This window comes from Schistocerca gregaria, chromosome 1, assembly GCF_023897955.1.
Source record: "Schistocerca gregaria isolate iqSchGreg1 chromosome 1, iqSchGreg1.2, whole genome shotgun sequence".
NCBI lineage: Eukaryota > Metazoa > Arthropoda > Insecta > Orthoptera > Acrididae > Schistocerca > Schistocerca gregaria.
The window spans coordinates 757755210-757775604 of record NC_064920.1 but is presented as its reverse complement, the minus strand read 5'-3'; positions in this window follow the sequence as shown (position 1 = coordinate 757775604).

Below are 20395 nucleotides of genomic sequence, written 5' to 3'. Positions count from 1 at the left end.
CCACAGAGCCTCCCCTGAAATCATTGTGGTACGTACAACGAACGTATGCGTTAGGAGAATGCGGCGAAATCTGGCGTTACTGGGCTATGGCGGCAGACGACCGATGCGAATTCCTTTGCTAACAGAACGACATCGCCACAGAGCCTCCCCTGAAATCATTGTGGTACGTACAACGAACGTATGCGTTAGGAGAATGCGGCGAAATCTGGCGTTAATGGGCTATGGCGGCAGACGACCGATGCGAATTCCTTTGCTAACAGAACGACATCGCCACAGAGCCTCCCCTGAAATCATTGTGGTACGTACAACGAACGTATGCGTTAGGAGAATGCGGCGAAATCTGGCGTTAATGGGCTATGGCGGCAGACGACCGATGCGAATTCCTTTGCTAACAGAACGACATCGCCACAGAGCCTCCCCTGAAATCATTGTGGTACATACAACGAACGTATGCGTTAGGAGAATGCGGCGAAATCTGGCGTTAATGGGCTATGGCGGCAGACGACCGATGCGAATTCCTTTGCTAACAGAATGACATCGCCACAGAGCCTCCCCTGAAATCATTGTGGTACGTACAACGAACGTATGCGTTAGGAGAATGCGGCGAAATCTGGCGTTAATGGGCTATGGCGGCAGACGACCGATGCGAATTCCTTTGCTAACAGAACGACATCGCCACAGAGCCTCCCCTGAAATCATTGTGGTACGTACAACGAACGTATGCGTTAGGAGAATGCGGCGAAATCTGGCGTTAATGGGCTATGGCGGCAGACGACCGATGCGAATTCCTTTGCTAACAGAACGACATCGCCACAGAGCCTCCCCTGAAATCATTGTGGTACGTACAACGAACGTATGCTATAGGAGAATGCGTCGAAATCTGGCGTTAATGGGCTATGGCGGCAGACGACCGATGCGAATTTCTTTGCTAACAGAACGACATCGCCACAGAGCCTCCCCTGAAATCATTGTGGTACGTACAACGAACGTATGCTTTAGGAGAATGCTGCGAAATCTGGCGTTAATGGGCTATGGCGGCAGATGACCGATGCGAATTCCTTTGCTAACAGAACGACATCGCCACAGAGCCTCCCCTGAAATCATTGTGGTATGTACAACGAACGTAAGCGTTAGGAGAATGCGGCGAAATCTGGCGTTAATGGGCTATGGCGGCAGACGACCGATGCGAATTCCTTTGCTAACAGAACGACATCGCCACAGAGCCTCCCCTGAAATCATTGTGGTACGTACATCGAACGTATGCGTTAGGAGAATGCGGCGAAATCTGGCGTTAATGGGCTATGGCGGCAGACGACCGATGCGAATTCCTTTGCTAACAGAACGACATCGCCACAGAGCCTCCCCTGAAATCATTGTGGTACGTACAACGAACGTATGCGTTAGGAGAATGCGGCGAAATCTGGCGTTAATGGGCTATGGCGGCAGACGACCGATGCGAATTCCTTTGCTAACAGAACGACATCGCCACAGAGCCTCCCCTGAAATCATTGTGGTACGTACAACGAACGTATGCGTTAGGAGAATGCGGCGAAATCTGGCGTTAATGGGCTATGGCGGCAGACGACCGATGCGAATTCCTTTGCTAACAGAACGACATCGCCACAGAGCCTCCCCTGAAATCATTGTGGTACGTACAACGAACGTATGCGTTAGGAGAATGCGGCGAAATCTGGCGTTAATGGGCTATGGCGGCAGACGACCGATGCGAATTCCTTTGCTAACAGAACGACATCGCCACAGAGCCTCCCCTGAAATCATTGTGGTACGTACAACGAGCGTATGCGTTAGGAGAATGCGGCGAAATCTGGCGTTAATGGGCTATGGCGGCAGACGACCGATGCGAATTCCTTTGCTAACAGAACGACATCGCCACAGAGCCTCCCCTGAAATCATTGTGGTACGTACAACGAACGTATGCGTTAGGAGAATGCGTCGAAATCTGGCGTTAATGGGCTATGGCGGCAGACGACCGATGCGAATTCCTTTGCTAACAGAACGACATCGCCACAGAGCCTCCCCTGAAATCATTGTGGTACGTACAACGAACGTATGCGTTAGGAGAATGCGGCGAAATCTGGCGTTAATGGGCTATGGCGGCAGACGACCGATGCGAATTCCTTTGCTAACAGAACGACATCGCCACAGAGCCTCCCCTGAAATCATTGTGGTACGTACAACGAACGTATGCGTTAGGAGAATGCGGCGAAATCTGGCGTTAATGGGCTATGGCGGCAGACGACCGATGCGAATTCCTTTGCTAACAGAACGACATCGCCACAGAGCCTCCCCTGAAATCATTGTGGTACGTACAACGAACGTATGCGTTAGGAGAATGCGGCGAAATCTGGCGTTAATGGGCTATGGCGGCAGACGACCGATGCGAATTCCTTTGCTAACAGAACGACATCGCCACAGAGCCTCCCCTGAAATCATTGTGGTACGTACAACGAACGTATGCGTTAGGAGATTGCGGCGATATCTGGCGTTAATGGGCTATGGCGGCAGACGACCGATGCGAATTCCTTTGCTAACAGAACGACATCGCCACAGAGCCTCCCCTGAAATCATTGTGGTACGTACAACGAACGTATGCGTTAGGAGAATGCGGCGAAATCTGGCGTTAATGGGCTATGGCGGCAGACAACCGATGCGAATTCCTTTGCTAACAGAACGACATCGCCACAGAGCCTCCCCTGAAATCATTGTGGTACGTACAACAAACGTATGCGTTAGGAGAATGCGGCGAAATCTGGCGTTAATGGGCTATGGCGGCAGACGACCGATGCGAATTCCTTTGCTAACAGAACGACATCGCCACAGAGCCTCCCCTGAAATCATTGTGGTACGTACAACGAACGTATGCGTTAGGAGAATGCGTCGAAATCTGGCGTTAATGGGCTATGGCGGCAGACGACCGATGCGAATTCCTTTGCTAACAGAACGACATCGCCACAGAGCCTCCCCTGAAATCATTGTGGTACGTACAACGAACGTATGCGTTAGGAGAATGCGGCGAAATCTGGCGTTAATGGGCTATGGCGGCAGACGACCGATGCGAATTCCTTTGCTAACAGAACGACATCGCCACAGAGCCCCCCCTGAAATCATTGTGGTACGTACAACGAACGTATGCGTTAGGAGAATGCGGCGAAATCTGGCGTTAATGGGCTATGGCGGCAGACGACTGATGCGAATTCCTTTGCTAACAGAACGACATCGCCACAGAGCCTCCCCTGAAATCATTGTGGTACGTACAACGGACGTATGCGTTAGGAGAATGCAGCGAAATCTGGCGTTAATGGGCTATGGCGGCAGACGACCGATGCGAATTCCTTTGCTAACAGAACGACATCGCCACAGAGCCTCCCCTGAAATCATTGTGGTACGTACAACGAACGTATGCGTTAGGAGAATGCGGCGAAATCTGGCGTTAATGGGCTATGGCGGCAGACGACCGATGCGAATTCCTTTGCTAACAGAACGACATTGCCACAGATCCTCCCCTGAAATCATTGTGGTACGTACAACGAACGTATGCGTTAGGAGAATGCGGCGAAATCTGGCGTTAATGGGCTATGGCGGCAGACGACCGATGCGAATTCCTTTGCTAACAGAACGACATCGCCACAGAGCCTCCCCTGAAATCATTGTGGTACGTACAACGAACGTATGCGTTAGGAGAATGCGGCGAAATCTGGCGTTAATGGGCTATGGCGGCAGACGACCGATGCGAATTCCTTTGCTAACAGAACGACATCGCCACAGAGCCTCCCCTGAAATCATTGTGGTACGTACAACGAACGTATGTTTTAGGAGAATGCGGCGAAATCTGGCGTTAATGGGCTATGGCGGCAGACGACCGATGCGAATTCCTTTGCTAACAGAACGACATCGCCACAGAGCCTCCCCTGAAATCATTGTGGTACGTACAACGAACGTATGCGTTAGGAGAATGCGGCAAAATCTGGCGTTAATGGGCTATGGCGGCAGACGACCGATGCGAATTCCTTTGCTAACAGAACGACATCGCCACAGAGCCTCCCCTGAAATCATTGTGGTACGTACAACGAACGTATGCGTTAGGAGAATGCGGCGAAATCTGGCGTTAATGGGCTATGGCGGCAGACGACCGATGCGAATTCCTTTGCTAACAGAACGACATCGCCACAGAGCCTCCCCTGAAATCATTGTGGTACGTACAACGAACGTATGCGTTAGGAGAATGCGGCGAAATCTGGCGTTAATGGGCTATGGCGGCAGACGACCGATGCGAATTCCTTTGCTAACAGAACGACATCGCCACAGAGCCTCCCCTGAAATCATTGTGGTACGTACAACGAACGTATGCGTTAGGAGAATGCGGCGAAATCTGGCGTTAATGGGCTATGGCGGCAGACGACCGATGCGAATTCCTTTGCTAACAGAACGACATCGCCACAGAGCCTCCCCTGAAATCATTGTGGTACGTACAACGAACGTATGCTTTAGGAGAATGCGGCGATATCTGGCGTTAATGGGCTATGGCGGCAGACGACCGATGCGAATTCCTTTGCTAACAGAACGACATCGCCACAGAGCCTCCCCTGAAATCATTGTGGTACGTACAACGAACGTATGCGTTAGGAGAATGCGGCGAAATCTGGCGTTAATGGGGTATGGCGGCAGACGACCGATGCGAATTCCTTTGCTAACAGAACGACATCGCCACAGAGCCTCCCCTGAAATCATTGTGGTACGTACAACGAACGTATGCGTTAGGAGAATGCGGCGAAATCTGGCGTTAATGGGCTATGGCGGCAGACGACCGATGCGAATTCCTTTGCTAACAGAACGACATCGCCACAGAGCCTCCCCTGAAATCATTGTGGTACGTACAACGAACGTATGCGTTAGGAGAATGCGGCGAAATCTGGCGTTAATGGGCTATGGCGGCAGACGACCGATGCGAATTCCTTTGCTAACAGAACGACATCGCCACAGAGCCTCCCCTGAAATCATTGTGGTACGTACAACGAACGTATGCTTTAGGAGAATGCGGCGAAATCTGGCGTTAATGGGCTATGGCGGCAGACGACCGATGCGAATTCCTTTGCTAACAGAACGACATCGCCACAGAGCCTCCCCTGAAATCATTGTGGTACGTACAACGAACGTATGCGTTAGGAGAATGCGGCGAAATCTGGCGTTAATGGGCTATGGCGGCAGACGACCGATGCGAATTCCTTTGCTAACAGAACGACATCGCCACAGAGCTTCCCCTGAAATCATTGTGGTACGTACAACGAACGTATGCGTTAGGAGAATGCGGCGAAATCTGGCGTTAATGGGCTATGGCGGCAGACGACCGATGCGAATTCCTTTGCTAACAGAACGACATCGCCACAGAGCCTCCCCTGAAATCATTGTGGTACGTACAACGAACGTATGCGTTAGGAGAATGCGGCGAAATCTGGCGTTAATGGGCTATGGCGGCAGACGACCGATGCAAATTCCTTTGCTAACAGAACGACATCGCCACAGAGCCTCCCCTGAAATCATTGTGGTACGTACAACGAACGTATGCGTTAGGAGAATGCGGCGAAATCTGGCGTTAATGGGCTATGGCGGCAGACGACCGATGCGAATTCCTTTGCTAACAGAACGACATCGCCACAGAGCCTCCCCTGAAATCATTGTGGTACGTACAACGAACGTATGCTTTAGGAGAATGCGGCGAAATCTGGCGTTAATGGGCTATGGCGGCAGACGACCGATGCGAATTCCTTTGCTAACAGAACGACATCGCCACAGAGCCTCCCCTGAAATCATTGTGGTACGTACAACGAACGTATGCGTTAGGAGAATGCGGCGAAATCTGGCGTTAATGGGCTATGGCGGCAGACGACCGATGCGAATTCCTTTGCTAACAGAACGACATCGCCACAGAGCCTCCCCTGAAATCATTGTGGTACGTACAACGAACGTATGCGTTAGGAGAATGCGGCGAAATCTGGCGTTAATGGGCTATGGCGGCAGACGACCGATGCGAATTCCTTTGCTAACAGAACGACATCGCCACAGAGCCTCCCCTGAAATCATTGTGGTACGTACAACGAACGTATGCGTTAGGAGAATGCGGCGAAATCTGGCGTTAATGGGCTATGGCGGCAGACGACCGATGCGAATTCCTTTGCTAACAGAACGACATCGCCACAGAGCCTCCCCTGAAATCATTGTGGTACGTACAACGAACGTATGCGTTAGGAGAATGCGGCGAAATCTGGCGTTAATGGGCTATGGCGGCAGACGACCGATGCGAATTCCTTTGCTAACAGAACGACATCGCCACAGAGCCTCCCCTGAAATCATTGTGGTACGTACAACGAACGTATGCTTTAGGAGAATGCGGCGAAATCTGGCGTTAATGGGCTATGGCGGCAGACGACCGATGCGAATTCCTTTGCTAACAGAACGACATCGCCACAGAGCCTCCCCTGAAATCATTGTGGTACGTACAACGAACGTATGCTTTAGGAGAATGCGGCGAAATCTGGCGTTAATGGGCTATGGCGGCAGACGACCGATGCGAATTCCTTTGCTAACAGAACGACATCGCCACAGAGCCTCCCCTGAAATCATTGTGGTACGTACAACGAACTATGCGTTAGGAGAATGCGGCGAAATCTGGCGTTAATGGGCTATGGCGGCAGACGACCGATGCGAATTCCTTTGCTAACAGAACGACATCGCCACAGAGCCTCCCCTGGCCTCGTGACGATAGCAGTTGGACCCTAGACAATTGGAAACCGAGGCCTGGTCAGATGAGTCTAGATTTCGGTTTGCAAGCGCTGATGGTAGCGTTCGAGTATGGCGCAGACCTCACGAAACCATGGACCCAAGCTGTCAACAAGACACTGTGGAATCTGGTGGTGGCTCCATGACGGTGTGGGTTCTGTTTACTTGCAGTGGACTGGGTCCTGGCTATGTTCGGCTGCTTGGAAACCATTTTCAGCCATTCAAAGCTTGGTGTTTCCAAACGACGATATAATTTTTTTGGATGACAGTGCGTCATGTTACCAGTCATAGTTGTTCGCGATTGGCTTGAAGAACATTTTGTGCAAGTCGTGCGAATGATTTGGCCACCCAGATTACCTCACATGAATCCCGTCGAACATTTATTGGACCTAGTCGACGGGTCAGTTAGTGCACAAAATCCTTGCACCGGCAACACTTTCGCAGTTATGGACCGCTATAGAGGCAGCATAGCTGACTATTTCTGCAGGGGACTTCCAATGACTCGTTGAGTCCACGACACATGGAGTTGCTGCACTGCATCGTGGAAAGCGAATCCGGCACGATATCAGGAGATATCGCATGAGTTTTGAACTTCAGGGCTCACGTTCTGGTAGTATGGGACGTGCTAGCTGCAGAGCTACAGATAACGTGGACACATTCGAAGCAAATCGAATGGGAAAAGAAGAGTTTAGAGTGCCCAACTATATATTCACTTCGTAGTTAGCCAGAACTACATTTAGATGATGCGGAAATTCTAGAAAAGCGGTAACAAACGAATACGAGCAAAAACCAGAAACTTTTAAAATGAGTAAGAAGTCTTCTATGAACAAAAGATTAAACAACTACCCATATGACACATACAATCACTTGTTAGCGCCATCCAAATGGGCGAAATACGCTGATTAGTGAATGGACAGTCTACGGATTGGTCTATCTTAGAAAGAAAGCAGGACTAATAGAAGTTTGTGTTGGTAGTAAATGAAGACCTAGTTCGAACAATAACAACTCCCACCTGGCTGTGATTGATAACCATCGCGAAGTGAATTGTTTAAAAAGTTTAGACTCCGTAAATTGGAATTTACACACTGTTACTGTCATAAGGTAATTTTCAGCTGCTCCCCCCTAATGATGGGACGAAATGAAAAAAAAAAAAAAATGACACAAGCCATTCAAAGTAACAGCTGTACCTCCCGCCCACGGAAAGAATTGCCTCTTGCCCGACCATACAGAGACGCAGGATTTTCCCAACATGCCGATGGAATGCTGCAGAAACTAACAAAATACAAAGACTGTCTCAACTTTTCCTGGAGCGATGTAACCAGATCTTCTTAGCGACAACACATCTGTATCAACTTTTCCTGTAAAGATATAAGCGGACCATATTAGAGATAACACTTTTGTCCTTCAGTGCCCTGTTGCGTATTGCCACACGGTTGTCAAAGCTTCATATAAGTAGCAGCTGTATTTCGAGAACAGGCGACTCGCAGTAACAATAATATTATACGATTCAATGGCCTTTCAGTTGTATGTCACTTCGGCAACATGCATATCTCTGAGCCAGCGGCACCTGGTCATCTCACTATTTATTTTTTTACCTTTTCTTTGGGGCCTCCTTCTTCCCCTTCAATCCTGCTTTTCCGTACGTCATAAATCCCTTCTGTAGCTTAGCTTTTATCCGCCATTGTTGCACTTTGTATTTCCTAAAAGGATGCTACTTTCTTGAGTGTAAAATAAAGAATCCAAGTGGAAATAAAAATAGATCTTTGAATGTAAGTCGTCTCCAAAGCAAATTAATAGCTCACAGTACATCTTCGTGAGAAGAAAACTATGGTAAAACGAGATTGCACGTACGTATTTTAAATTGAACTCTCGCAGACTCCGAAGCGTTTGGAATCTTTGAACTGAAATACTTCTTCTAAAGAAACCGGAAGACCTAATGTAATTGGTAAAAGTGAAAAAAAGTGTCCCTTCATTCGTGGTCATCAACTTAAAAGCTGTGTCAGTAACCTAATTTCATTGAAGAGCACATTTCCTTTTTCTTGAATGGAAAAAAGAAATCTTGTACATGTTTGAGAACGGAAATAAATATCTTCCCGAATAGTGCGGAGAAAATGTAAAAATATAAACGTTTTATCTCTTGAACCATACAAAACATCTTTCTATAAAAGAACTCCGCTCTACAAATGAATCCTTTGGGAGGGGGGGGGGGGGGGGGGAGAGGAACTATATTGTTCTTTTATAACAATTAAAATCAACAAAATTAAAATAGTTTTCTTCGTGCATGAAATGGTATCTTCGTCAAATTTATAATGAATTTTCGAAGAAAAATTTCACTCTACTTCGTCTAGGACAACACCGGTGTTGCTCCCACACGTACATTACAAACTGGACCGCAACTGTTATTTCCAGAACAAAAATTGCGTGGGTTGCGTTAGAAACTATCCAAATTGTGGTGGCGTCAAAACTGTTTATCGACGCGCGTTTGACAACCCGCAACATTTACGTGGCAACATTCCATATCTATCTCAACGTGTTATATGTGATGCGGTGATCCAGAGTGAGGGAGTCCCTTCACAGATGTCATACAGGCTGAAGGGTGTGAGGTTGATCCTATGGAGGTTTTTTGTTGATTGGTACGGCTTTATGAAACACTTTGTGTCATGTGGTGAAAGGTAACGAGGGGAGATGTTCTGCCACACTTCCTATAATCATGTTGTGGGGTCCGCATTTCGTGCTTGTTCCTCGCAGGCCTGTCTGTGATAGCCTCACAGAGCTTCTTTGCCATCTGCTGCGTGATTATAAATATTATTGCTATACGTATCCCTTCTGTATGAACAAATGTCATACAAACGCTAACTGGGAGGGGATCGTTGACGGGTCGATTGGAGCTATCCTTGCACCCGTCAGGTTCTTACTGACTGTTTGGGTTGTTTTCCCATACGGCAAAGGTTCTGTACACCAGGAGTTCAGCGCATTTGGCTAACAAGTTGACTGACTCTTATTCATTGTGTTATACGTTAGTAAGCACTATGGAAACACACACATGAACCATACTGTGACAAATAGAGAATTTCGTAACCATCGGCAGTTTAGCTGGATTGTAGAGAACACTGAAGTCGATCGTAAACATTTCACCTGTCGTACAAATCTCAGTGACTAAGCTTGGGAGAAGTTGTAAAGCTAGTAAGAGAATTGCGCAACAAATAGACCTGGTTTCGTGGAACGAGGGACAAAAGCCTTATTCGATTTCTCTCATTTCGCCTTTTAGGTTGATGTTATGGACCGTTAGAACAAGTTGAGTTAGTGTGTAGCAAAAATGTTTTTAACAATGAATTATATGTCGCCGAGGAAATGACTGGTAGGAAACTTGCTCTTTCTTCAAAACAACTGCACGAAAGAAAATTTTATCAGTTTATACTCGCTGACAGCTCACATTTACGGCTTACATTAACGCTGCAGTACTGTACCAAAAAAGCAGAGCAATCTGCAAGATGAATTTTCGCGACGATTCAGTGATTGTAGAAAAGTGAATGATTAAGTCTACATATTGTAGAAATATTTTACCGCTAACGTGGAATGTGTGTCGAATACACTGCAACTTCCGCTAACCGATTTATAGGGCAACAGTTTGTTGAAGGATTCCTTTAACTTTGAAAACTGCGTAGCCTTCTTCAAATTTCCAAGTAAAGACTCTTTGTCCGTCTAATGGTGGGGTAGTTTGTATCTACATATGTTTTCTAAGAGCCATTTCTCATGTAGCAGTGTACGTGTGACCTGTGTTTGCATACGACGAACGATCATTTAGCTGTTTAGCTTTTGTGTGAATTCAAACAGCTGCTAACGAACAGTTTAAACTTGTTTAGGTAGCGCAACTAATTAGTCACATATCTGTTCTGAGTATTGCTTCAAGTTTGTTCTGAATTACCTTGGTGTGCACTTTGACAAAGCATCGACAAGGACCTGCGCAGCAAGAGGCTGAATGCGAAGGGTAGAAGATAGGCAGCCGTTTCCTCAACCCTGCAAACAATGTTGAGCTTTTGTGACCATTCTGGGTAAAAAATATGTCGTCAAGAGTCCAGCTCCCCCCTCCTCCCCCCCGCCCTTCCACCCCGTCCATTTTCTCTATCGTAACAGCCTTGAAAATTTTGTCAGGGAAATACTCCACTCTTTATCTATAGTGGATTGCTTCATCATTAGTATTATTTTATAAGGGGCTGGATGGAGTTCATTAAACACAATGGATTGAGATGTCACTGTTAATTTCTTATATGCTTTGTCAGAAAGTATTACTGAATTATATTAACAAAGTCATGACACGAGATTCGAATAAAACTCCATATTTCATCAATTCTTTAATCTTTTAGTAGATGCCCTACTTGCGAATTAATGTTTCATATTCTTACGAAACGTGACAGTAAAATTCAATGCACTTCTTGGCTTTCTTTCGGATGCTTCCTCTGACCCAGTCTTTGTTACCGATCATATGCATATACTCCACCTGGAGCGCTACCAAGCGCAGGGAACCGTAAATGAGAAGGTTAGCTGCGAATTGTCACACTTCACAGAGGTTGTATTTGCTCTCATATCGTCGAGACGCAGCATTTTTTTTGTACAGGATAGCTTACCAAGCTGTAATTACGGCACTCGAGAAACAATCATTTTTCCGCGCTAAACTGGCGATAAAAAGTTACAGTTACAGTGTGACATACACACGGAAGCTAACAGACACAAAGAACAGAAGAAAACGACTAAACCTGCTTCTTATCTCAGCTGTGTATTTGGAGTTAATTTCACTGCAATCTAAAGTCTTGAGTTGAATATGGAAATTCTTTTCGTTTTAATAATGGAGGACATATTGTCACAAAAGAAGCCGTAACTGAATAATTTTTAAAACATTTATTGTAAATCTCAGTTGCAATTTGTACACTTAATATCTAATTTTGATCACATTTAATGCTCCTCTTCAGATCTAAAAATAAAATAAAATAATACATTTGTCTCTAGATAACATAGACCGAAATAATTTAAAATTCTTAAAACTGTACTGAATATGCATATAACATAGACTGACAGTGTCAAAAATTTAAAATTTTTAGATTGGGACCTGATTATTCAGGAGCTGTGAAGAGTTTAAATTCCTTAAAAGAGCATGAAATAAAAGGAATAGCAATACTGTAAACTTGTAACAAAATTCCGTGGCATTGAGCACTGACATCTGCAGAAATAGTTATTTATTGATGACTTACTTTATTTTATTTTTATATCTGAAGGTGATCGTTAAATTTGATCGAAATTAGCTACTAAGTGTGACTATTTGCGACTGAAACATTTTCAATACATATTTTAAATTCTTTTCAATTTCATGTTTGACGAGCATACCATTGATATATCCATGTGAAGTAAGCTGGAGCTAATATCTATAAAAGATGTTTTCTGAAGCAGTTCTGTGCTACTATGACAGAAATATATGTATGTGTTGGGAAACGAAAGAATGAAGTGATTTCGTGTGTGGGTGATTGTATTTGCGTGCGATATTATTCCATATTTTGGAGTGGGTGCCGTGCATAATACATTTCCATAATAGCGGCTGCTGGGGAAAGAAGGCCTACAAAAAGGACAAGAAAAAGTTTTTATGAAACTATCCGTTAGATCGAACCTAGCCTTTTGCAGACAGACGTAAAGGTAAAATCGACAGATGTAAAGGTAATTTCCGGAGGACCCCAAGGGAGTGCGATACGACCGTTACTGTTTAAAATGGCTATAAATGATCTTGTAGAAAGCGTCGGAAGATTTTGAAGATTGTTTGCAGATGAAGCGGTTGTCTACACTAAAGTAGCAACGCCAGAAGACAGTATCGATTTTTGGAATGACCTACAGAGGGTTGATGAATTGTGCAGGCTCTGGCAGTTGGAACTTGAGGTCAATAAATGTAACATATTGCGCACACATAGGAAAAGAAAGACACTACTGCACAACTACACTAGTGATGAAAAATTGCGTGAAACAATTCTTTCTTTTTTTTGGGCCTTGTCCCACGCCAATGCAGGGTCGGCTTTGTTATTATGGATTTGGCAGTGTTAGTTGCAGAGGGTGGCAGTGATGTAAGTAGTGTACCCCAGGTGTCTGCGTCTAGTGTAAGCCATGAAATAGTGTGAACGTGTTCAAATGTCTGTGAGTTTTGTAACTGAGGCGGAGCATGGGGACAAGCCTCGTATTCACCTAGTGGGATGTGGAAAACAACCTAAAAACACATCCAGGCTGCCTGGCATACCGGCCCTCATCGTTAATCCTCTTGGCCGATTAGCGATTCGAACTGAACCCGGCTCGTCTACCCGAGTCCAGGAATCAGTGCATTAGCGCTCTCGGCTACCCTGGTGGGTCAAAATTTCTGGAAACAGTATCTATCCTAAAATATCTAGGAGTAAGAACTCAGATCGATTTTAAGCTAAATGGCATCACACAGAGGTTTATCATTGAAATTTCGAGAGAGTACTTTCCAGGGAGAGTCGGACAGCATGTTATTTCCTCCCACGATGACCACAACGAGAAAATTCGAGAACCACGAGCTATTCGCAAGTGGAATAGGGAAAGAGGGGATCAGTTAGCGGTAACAGAAGCACCGTTAGCCACACATCGTCTTGTAACTTACGGATGTTGACATAGATGTAGATGTAGATCTGCCCTACACTTCTTTATTTCTATCAGAACTTTTCTGCTACCTCTCAGACTTCAAAGAATTCCTACAGCAAACATGGAATGTAGGACAGAGACCCTGGCAGAAGAAAAGCAAGGCAAGGTTACGGGTTCTAGCCTCAGTCCGGCATCTGCCAGAACGTTTCAAAACAACACACACTCAACTGCACAGTGAAAGATTCTCTCTATTATATTAGGTCTTAGTTGGTAGCCCGCATGTCGTGGTCGTGCGGTTGCGTTCTCGCTTCCCACGCCCGGGTTCCCGGGTTCGATTCCCGGCGGGGTCAGGGATTTTCTCTACCTCGTGATGGCAGGGTGTTGTGTGATGTCCTTAGGTTAGTTAGGTTTAAATAGTTCTAAGTTCTAGGGGACTGATGACCATAGATGTTAAGTCCCATAGTGCTCAGAGCCATTTGAACCAGCCATCTTAGTTGCTATGTGGCTTGGCAGACCTCTCCTAAGACCTAGCAGCACTCAGCTGCCCTTAATGGACATGACAGCTGCGAGTAGATCAGCACGCGGTAAGATCGTTAATCAACGGAGCCAAATATCAACAGTACAGCAACTGAAATGTTTTTTAAGTACGAATTTTTTTAAACTTAAACCATATATGTAGGTACATTGTTACTAACCTAATTAGGGCACTCCTCAGCTGGCCTTTGCCAAAAACACCCACAGTCTGATTGAGGTATGTTCGTTGAGGGCGATCTCTTCCAACTCTCGCATCCACACTTGGACTGTATAATGTGCTTCGTTTACAGTGTTTCGTTCTCCCCTCTGTTTCTCAAAATCATCTGAACATAACTTTCTCAATACTCGACAATAGATCTTATTCGTCTCCGCAACACTCCCTAAAACTTAGTTCGTAAACTTTACTTAAATTTTGAATCTCTGTTAAGCTTCACTGAGGTGATTAAAGCCATGGAACAGTGATACGCACGTATAAAGGTGGCGGTAATATCACGTACACAATGTATAAAATTGCAGTATATTGATAGAGCTGTCATTTGTACTCAGGTGATTCATGTGAAAAGGTTTCCGGACTGATTATGGCCGCACGACAGGAACTAACAAACTTTGAAAGCGAAATGCTAGTTGGAGCTAGACGCGCAGGACATTCCATTTCGGAAACTGTTAGGGAATTCAGTATTCCGGGATCCACAGTGTCGAGAGTGCGCCAAGAACACCAAATTTCAGGCATGTCTCTCACCACGGACAACGCAGTGGCCGACTGCTTTTACTTAACGACTGAGAGCAACGGCATTTGCGTATAGTTGTCAGTGCTAATAGACAAGCAACACTGCGTGAAAAAAAACAGCAGAAATAAAATATGGCACGTACGACGCTGCTAAGTTTGGCATTAATGGGCTATGGGAGTGGACGACAGACGATAATACTTTTGCTAATGGCACAACATCGCCTCACGTGGGCTCATGACCACATATGGTTAGACCCTAGACGATTGGAAAACCGTGGCCTGCTCATTAGAGTACCGATTTCAGTTTGTAAGAGCAAACAGTAGGGTTCGAGTGTGGAGCAGACCCCACGAAGCCATGTACCCAAGTTGTCAACAAAGGAGACAAAGGTGTCATGTCAACGGGTCACAACTGTTCCGATTCGTTTTAAGAACATTATGGACAATGCGAACGAATGTTTGGCCACCCAGAACGCCTGTCATGAATTTCATAGAACATGTATGGAAAATAATCGAGATGTCTATTCGTGCACAACACACAACATCATGCACCGGCAACACTTTCGCAATCATGGACCGCTATAGAAGCAGCATGGCTGACTATTTCTGCAGGGGACTTCCAACGACTTGTTGAGTCTATGACACGTCGAGTTGCTGCACTGTCCCGGTCATAGGCAGTCCGGCACGATATAAGGAGGTGCCCCATGAGTTTTGTCACCTCAGTGTACATTTGCCTTTGTAAAATAGTGGTAGTGAACATCCTTCTCAAGGAGGACTGCTTTAGTCTTTGCATAACTTTTCCTCTTGACACCCGACGTACCTTGTTATGCACCGGAAGATCAGCGCGCTAACTCCCTATTTCTACTAGCAGCGAAACATCGCAACTTGTTTCAGGGGGAGCTTTTTTTTTTTGTTCCGTATCCCAGTCGGTAAAAACGGAACCCATATAGAATCGCCGGCCGGAGTGACCGAGAGGTTCTAGGCGCTAGAATCTGGAACCGCGTGACAGCTAAGGTCGCAGGTTCGAATCCTGCATCGGGCATGGATGTGTGTGATGTCCTTAGGTTAGTTAGGTTTAAGTAGTTCTAAGTTCTAGGGGACTGATGACCTCAGCAGTTAAGTCCCATAGTGCTCAGAGCCATTTGAACCTTATAGGATCATTTTATCTGCCCATCTGTATGTCTGTTGTCGGACTAGTCAAAACCCATTTTCTTGGAAATTGGTAGACGTAAGAAGTTGAAATTTGTGTAGTGTATTAAGAACTGCGGTTCCTTGGCGATGTAAATAAGTCAAGGGTCTAAGTAAAACCTACTGAGTACTTCCAGTTGGTCTAGAATCATGAAAACAAGCAAGGTTTCCTTGAACAAGTAAAGGGAACAAATCCTAAACGTGTGAATTTGTAATTACACCACACAAAAAATTTATTAGTCATTTGTTATCTGTCTGTTTGTCCATCCGTTTGTTGAGTCCCCTCATTCTCACGAATGGTAAGACGTGTCAATTTCAAATTTATGTCACATACTAAGGTCTGTAGTGACCTGGCGGTGTAATAAAAGTCAGCTTCTAAATCACTGCAACCAAAAAATACGGCCATTTTTGTCACATACATTGATACTCGTGAACTCACTCACGAAAGCCTACAGGCTACTTGCTGTTGGTCTAGAACCATGAAATTTTGGCAGCATTTCACAGTGTAAGTAAAAGAAAAAAGTCAAAAAACGTTGATTTGCAAATATATTGCACGAAAAAGTTTTTGGAACTTGCTATCCGTCTGTCCGTCCGTCCCGCTTTTTCTGAGGAATGGGCAGACGTACCAAGCTGAAACTTCCGTTACAGACTGGCAGGCTGTGGAGTACAGTGCTCTGGAGGTGTGAAAATGTCAAGCTTTTAAGTCAATGCAATCTTTTTGTTTTGACTCTAGCAAAATCACTCATTAATACCAGTAGTATACTTCCCCTTGACGTAGAATCATGAAATTTAGCAAGAAGAAAGGTTGAGTAGTACAAGTAAATGAAAATAATCACAAAAGTGTTAATTTATAGTTATATCACACAAAAAACGTATTTCTTTTAACATCTGTTACCCGGCATCAAACTTCAAACTACAACATTCTCGAAAGTACTAGAATCCCCGAGACCGATATCTTACCAGTATCAGTGTCGATAACATGAAACAACCGTCGAGATCCTCGATTTCAGGAGTGGATGAACTACCTTACATGTATACATAAGTAAGTTTGTACGGCACCCTCAGTGCGCGAGTCCTACTCGGATCTGGCCAGTATTTTTTCGTTCGAAGACAGTGGCAGCGAGACAGCTTCAGTGCACATCAAATAAATTCGCAATTGTGAATAAGGACTACCACCAGCTGTAGGATGGGATGACGTCAATGAAAATTTGTTCCCGACCAGGACTCGAACCTGGACATCCCGCTTATCGCGAACGGTCGACCGTTCTACTATCCGTACACAACCCACGGCCTCAGACCCAAGCTTCCAAATGTCGTCAACCATGCGTCTACGACCTGAACTCGTAAATCTATTATGTACCCATGTGATCAAAAAGTCAGTATAAATTTGAAAACTGAATAAATCATAGAATAATATAGAAAGAGAGGTACAAATTGACACACATGCTTGGAATGACATGGGGCTTTATTAGAACCAAATAAATACAAAAATTCAAAAAAGTCTGATAGATGGAACTTCATCTGATCAGAATAGCAATAATTAGCGTAACAAAATAAGACGAAGCAAAGATGATGTTCTTGACAGGAAATGCTCAATATGTCCACCATCATTCCTCAACAATAGCTGTAGTCGAGGAATAATGTTGCGAAGAGCACTGTAAAGCACGTCCGCAGTTATGCTGAGGCATTGGCGTCGGATGTTGTCTTTCAGCACTCCTAGAAATGTCGGTCGATCATGATACACTTGCGACTTCAGGTAACCCCAAAGCCAATAATCGCACGGACTGAGGTCTGGGGACCTGGGAGGCCAAGCATGACGAAAATGGCGGCTGAGCACACGATCATCACCAAACGACGCGCGCAAGACATCTTTCACGCGTCTAGCAATATGAGGTGGAGCGCCATCCTGCATAAACATCGTACGTTCCAGCAGGTGTTTATCAGCGAGGCTGGGGATGGTGCGATTCTGTAACATATCGGCGTACCTCTCACCAGTCACGGTAGCAGTTACAAAACCAGAATCATGCATTTCCTCGAAGAAAAAAGGCCCGATAACGGTAGATGTGGTAAATCCAACCAATACCGTGACTTTCTCGTCGTGCAATGGAGTTTCCACGACAGTTCTAGGATTTTCGGTAGCCCAAATTGTGCAGTTGTGGGCTTTGACAGACCCTCGGAGCGTGAAATGAGCTTCGTCGGTCCACAACACGTTACTCAACCAATCATCATATTCCGCCATCTTTTGAAACGCCCACACCGCAAATGCCCTCCGCTTCACTAAATCGCCAGGTAACAGTTCATGATGCCGATGGATTTTGTACGGTTAGCATCGGAGGGTACGCGTCAGTGCTAACCAAACAGTAGTGTATGGAATACCGGTGCGACGTGGGACTGCACGAGCGCTGACTTTCCCGCGCATATACGAATCCGCTACAGTCTCCATTTCTTCCTGAGCTGTCTCTGCAGCGTTACGCCTTATGCTCGCTCGACCACTACGGGGTCTATCATCTAAACAACCTGTGGCTTCGAACTTCGAAATCATTCTCGCCACAGCCGCATTTGTCAACGGACCTTTACCCGTTTGAATCCCCTTCCTATGGCGATAGTATCGAAACGCTGAACTAGCACATTCCCCATTCTGATAATACAGCTTCACTGAAAGCGCCTTTTCAGGTAGCGTCAACATGCTGCGATTGCTGGCGCATCTGATTCTCTCTCTCTCTCTCTTTTTTCTTTATTGTAATTTTAATCACCTCAGACAAGGCAGGCTGGCAGCAGCACATTACCCTGCTCTTCAGCCTTGAGTGGTACAATAACATGACAAATAGGTGGCACAGACAATACAATAAAAACGGCAGGCAAAAATGTCGATACAAAAAACAGTAAACATGAAGCCGTTCACGCTGGATGAGAAAAAACACTAACACTTGTTGACACAGCGCACATAACAAGGATGACTGCGACGGCACACGTGAACAGTGGTGGCATGACGGTGAAAGGACACTGAAGACTAAACGAAGGCACACACACGAGACACTGATGGCGATGATCTCCGGCGCGCGAATGTTCACTGAGTGTGTGCGAGTCCGGGGACCTGCCAAGGGAGGGGGTGGAGGAAGGGGAGTGGCACAGGGAGAGGGGAGGGCAGATGCCATAGGCAAGGGAGACAGGGGGAGGGGTGGAAAAAAGGGGGGAGCCCGGGGGAAGAGGGGTGGAGGAAGGAGTCTTGGAAAAGGAAAGAGAAGGGAGGGAGGGTGCCAAGTGGAGAGGCCACAGGAGGTGGGGGTGGGTAGGATTAAAGTTGATAGGAGGGGTAGATGGAGGGGAGGAGGACTTCATCAGGGAGGGGGAGCTGCCGGAAGCCACCTTGGGAGAGGGTAAGGAGGGTGGAGAGATGGAGACCGGGTGGGACGTGGGAATACAGGCGGGGTTGGGAGAGGATGGGTGAGACAAGCGGGTAAGGAGGGTCGAGTTTGCGGGAGGTGTACAGGATATTCTCTCTCTCATTACAGCTCCTTTTATACACGATTGTCATGTGCAGTCACTGATGGTTTGCTGTCCAGGGCCATCTGTCGGACATTTTGTGAACTTTTTTTTGGTTAGTAATAAAACCTCATGTCGTTCCAAGCATGTGTGTCAATTTTTACCTCTCTATCTACATTATTCCGTGGTTTATTAAATCCTCAAATTTATACTGAATTTTTGATCATGCGGTATATTCCGTATGGGTAAGACATTGTACTTCAAAGTCGTTTGTCCAGTATCGACAGATAAATACGATACTGCAGTGCCTGTGTCATTCTGATTATGATGCCTGAATGTCCAAAGGAACTTTGCATCGCAATCGGAATAAAACAGCTGTTGCAATGTCGTACATGTCTTTTAATGCCTAACCCCATTGGCTGGATAATGTACAATGATCCAGAGGAAAGGAAGGATACTTTGTGGGACAATTCTGTTCAGTTGTAGCCACGGAGAACACTTGGACACAGAACTCTGTCCTGTTGGAGTCTTGGAGGTGTGAAGGAGTCCCACTAGCCGCTGGTACATCGAGATGGCCACTGCCACCTGGTCCCCGCTCTGTTGCTGGTGCTGTTCTCATAGCTGTGATCAGAGGTTTGCCCCACCCGGCCTCCTGCACGGGGCCTGCCAGCTGCACTTGTCGACCAGTCATCGTCGCTACCAGCGGCGCCTCATTCTCCGTGTCGGAGGCAGGGCCGCAGCGAGGCCGTTGCGAGCCAGCCTAGGGATGGAAAAAATCGACCAGTTGAAACCGACCCTGGTATTTTAGTTCTGTACAACCAGTATTTTTCGATATTTATTCACTCTCGATTCGGAGGTTCCAGTCCTCCATCGGGCATATGGGTGTGTCGTCCTTAGCGTAAGTTAGTTTAAGTCAGGTTAAGTAGTGCGTAAGCTTAGAAACCGATGACCTCAGCAATTTGGTCCCATAAGCTCTTACCACAAATTTCCAAATTTTCACTCCCGATTATAACAGGTGTTTTTTTATTTTTTACTGATGAC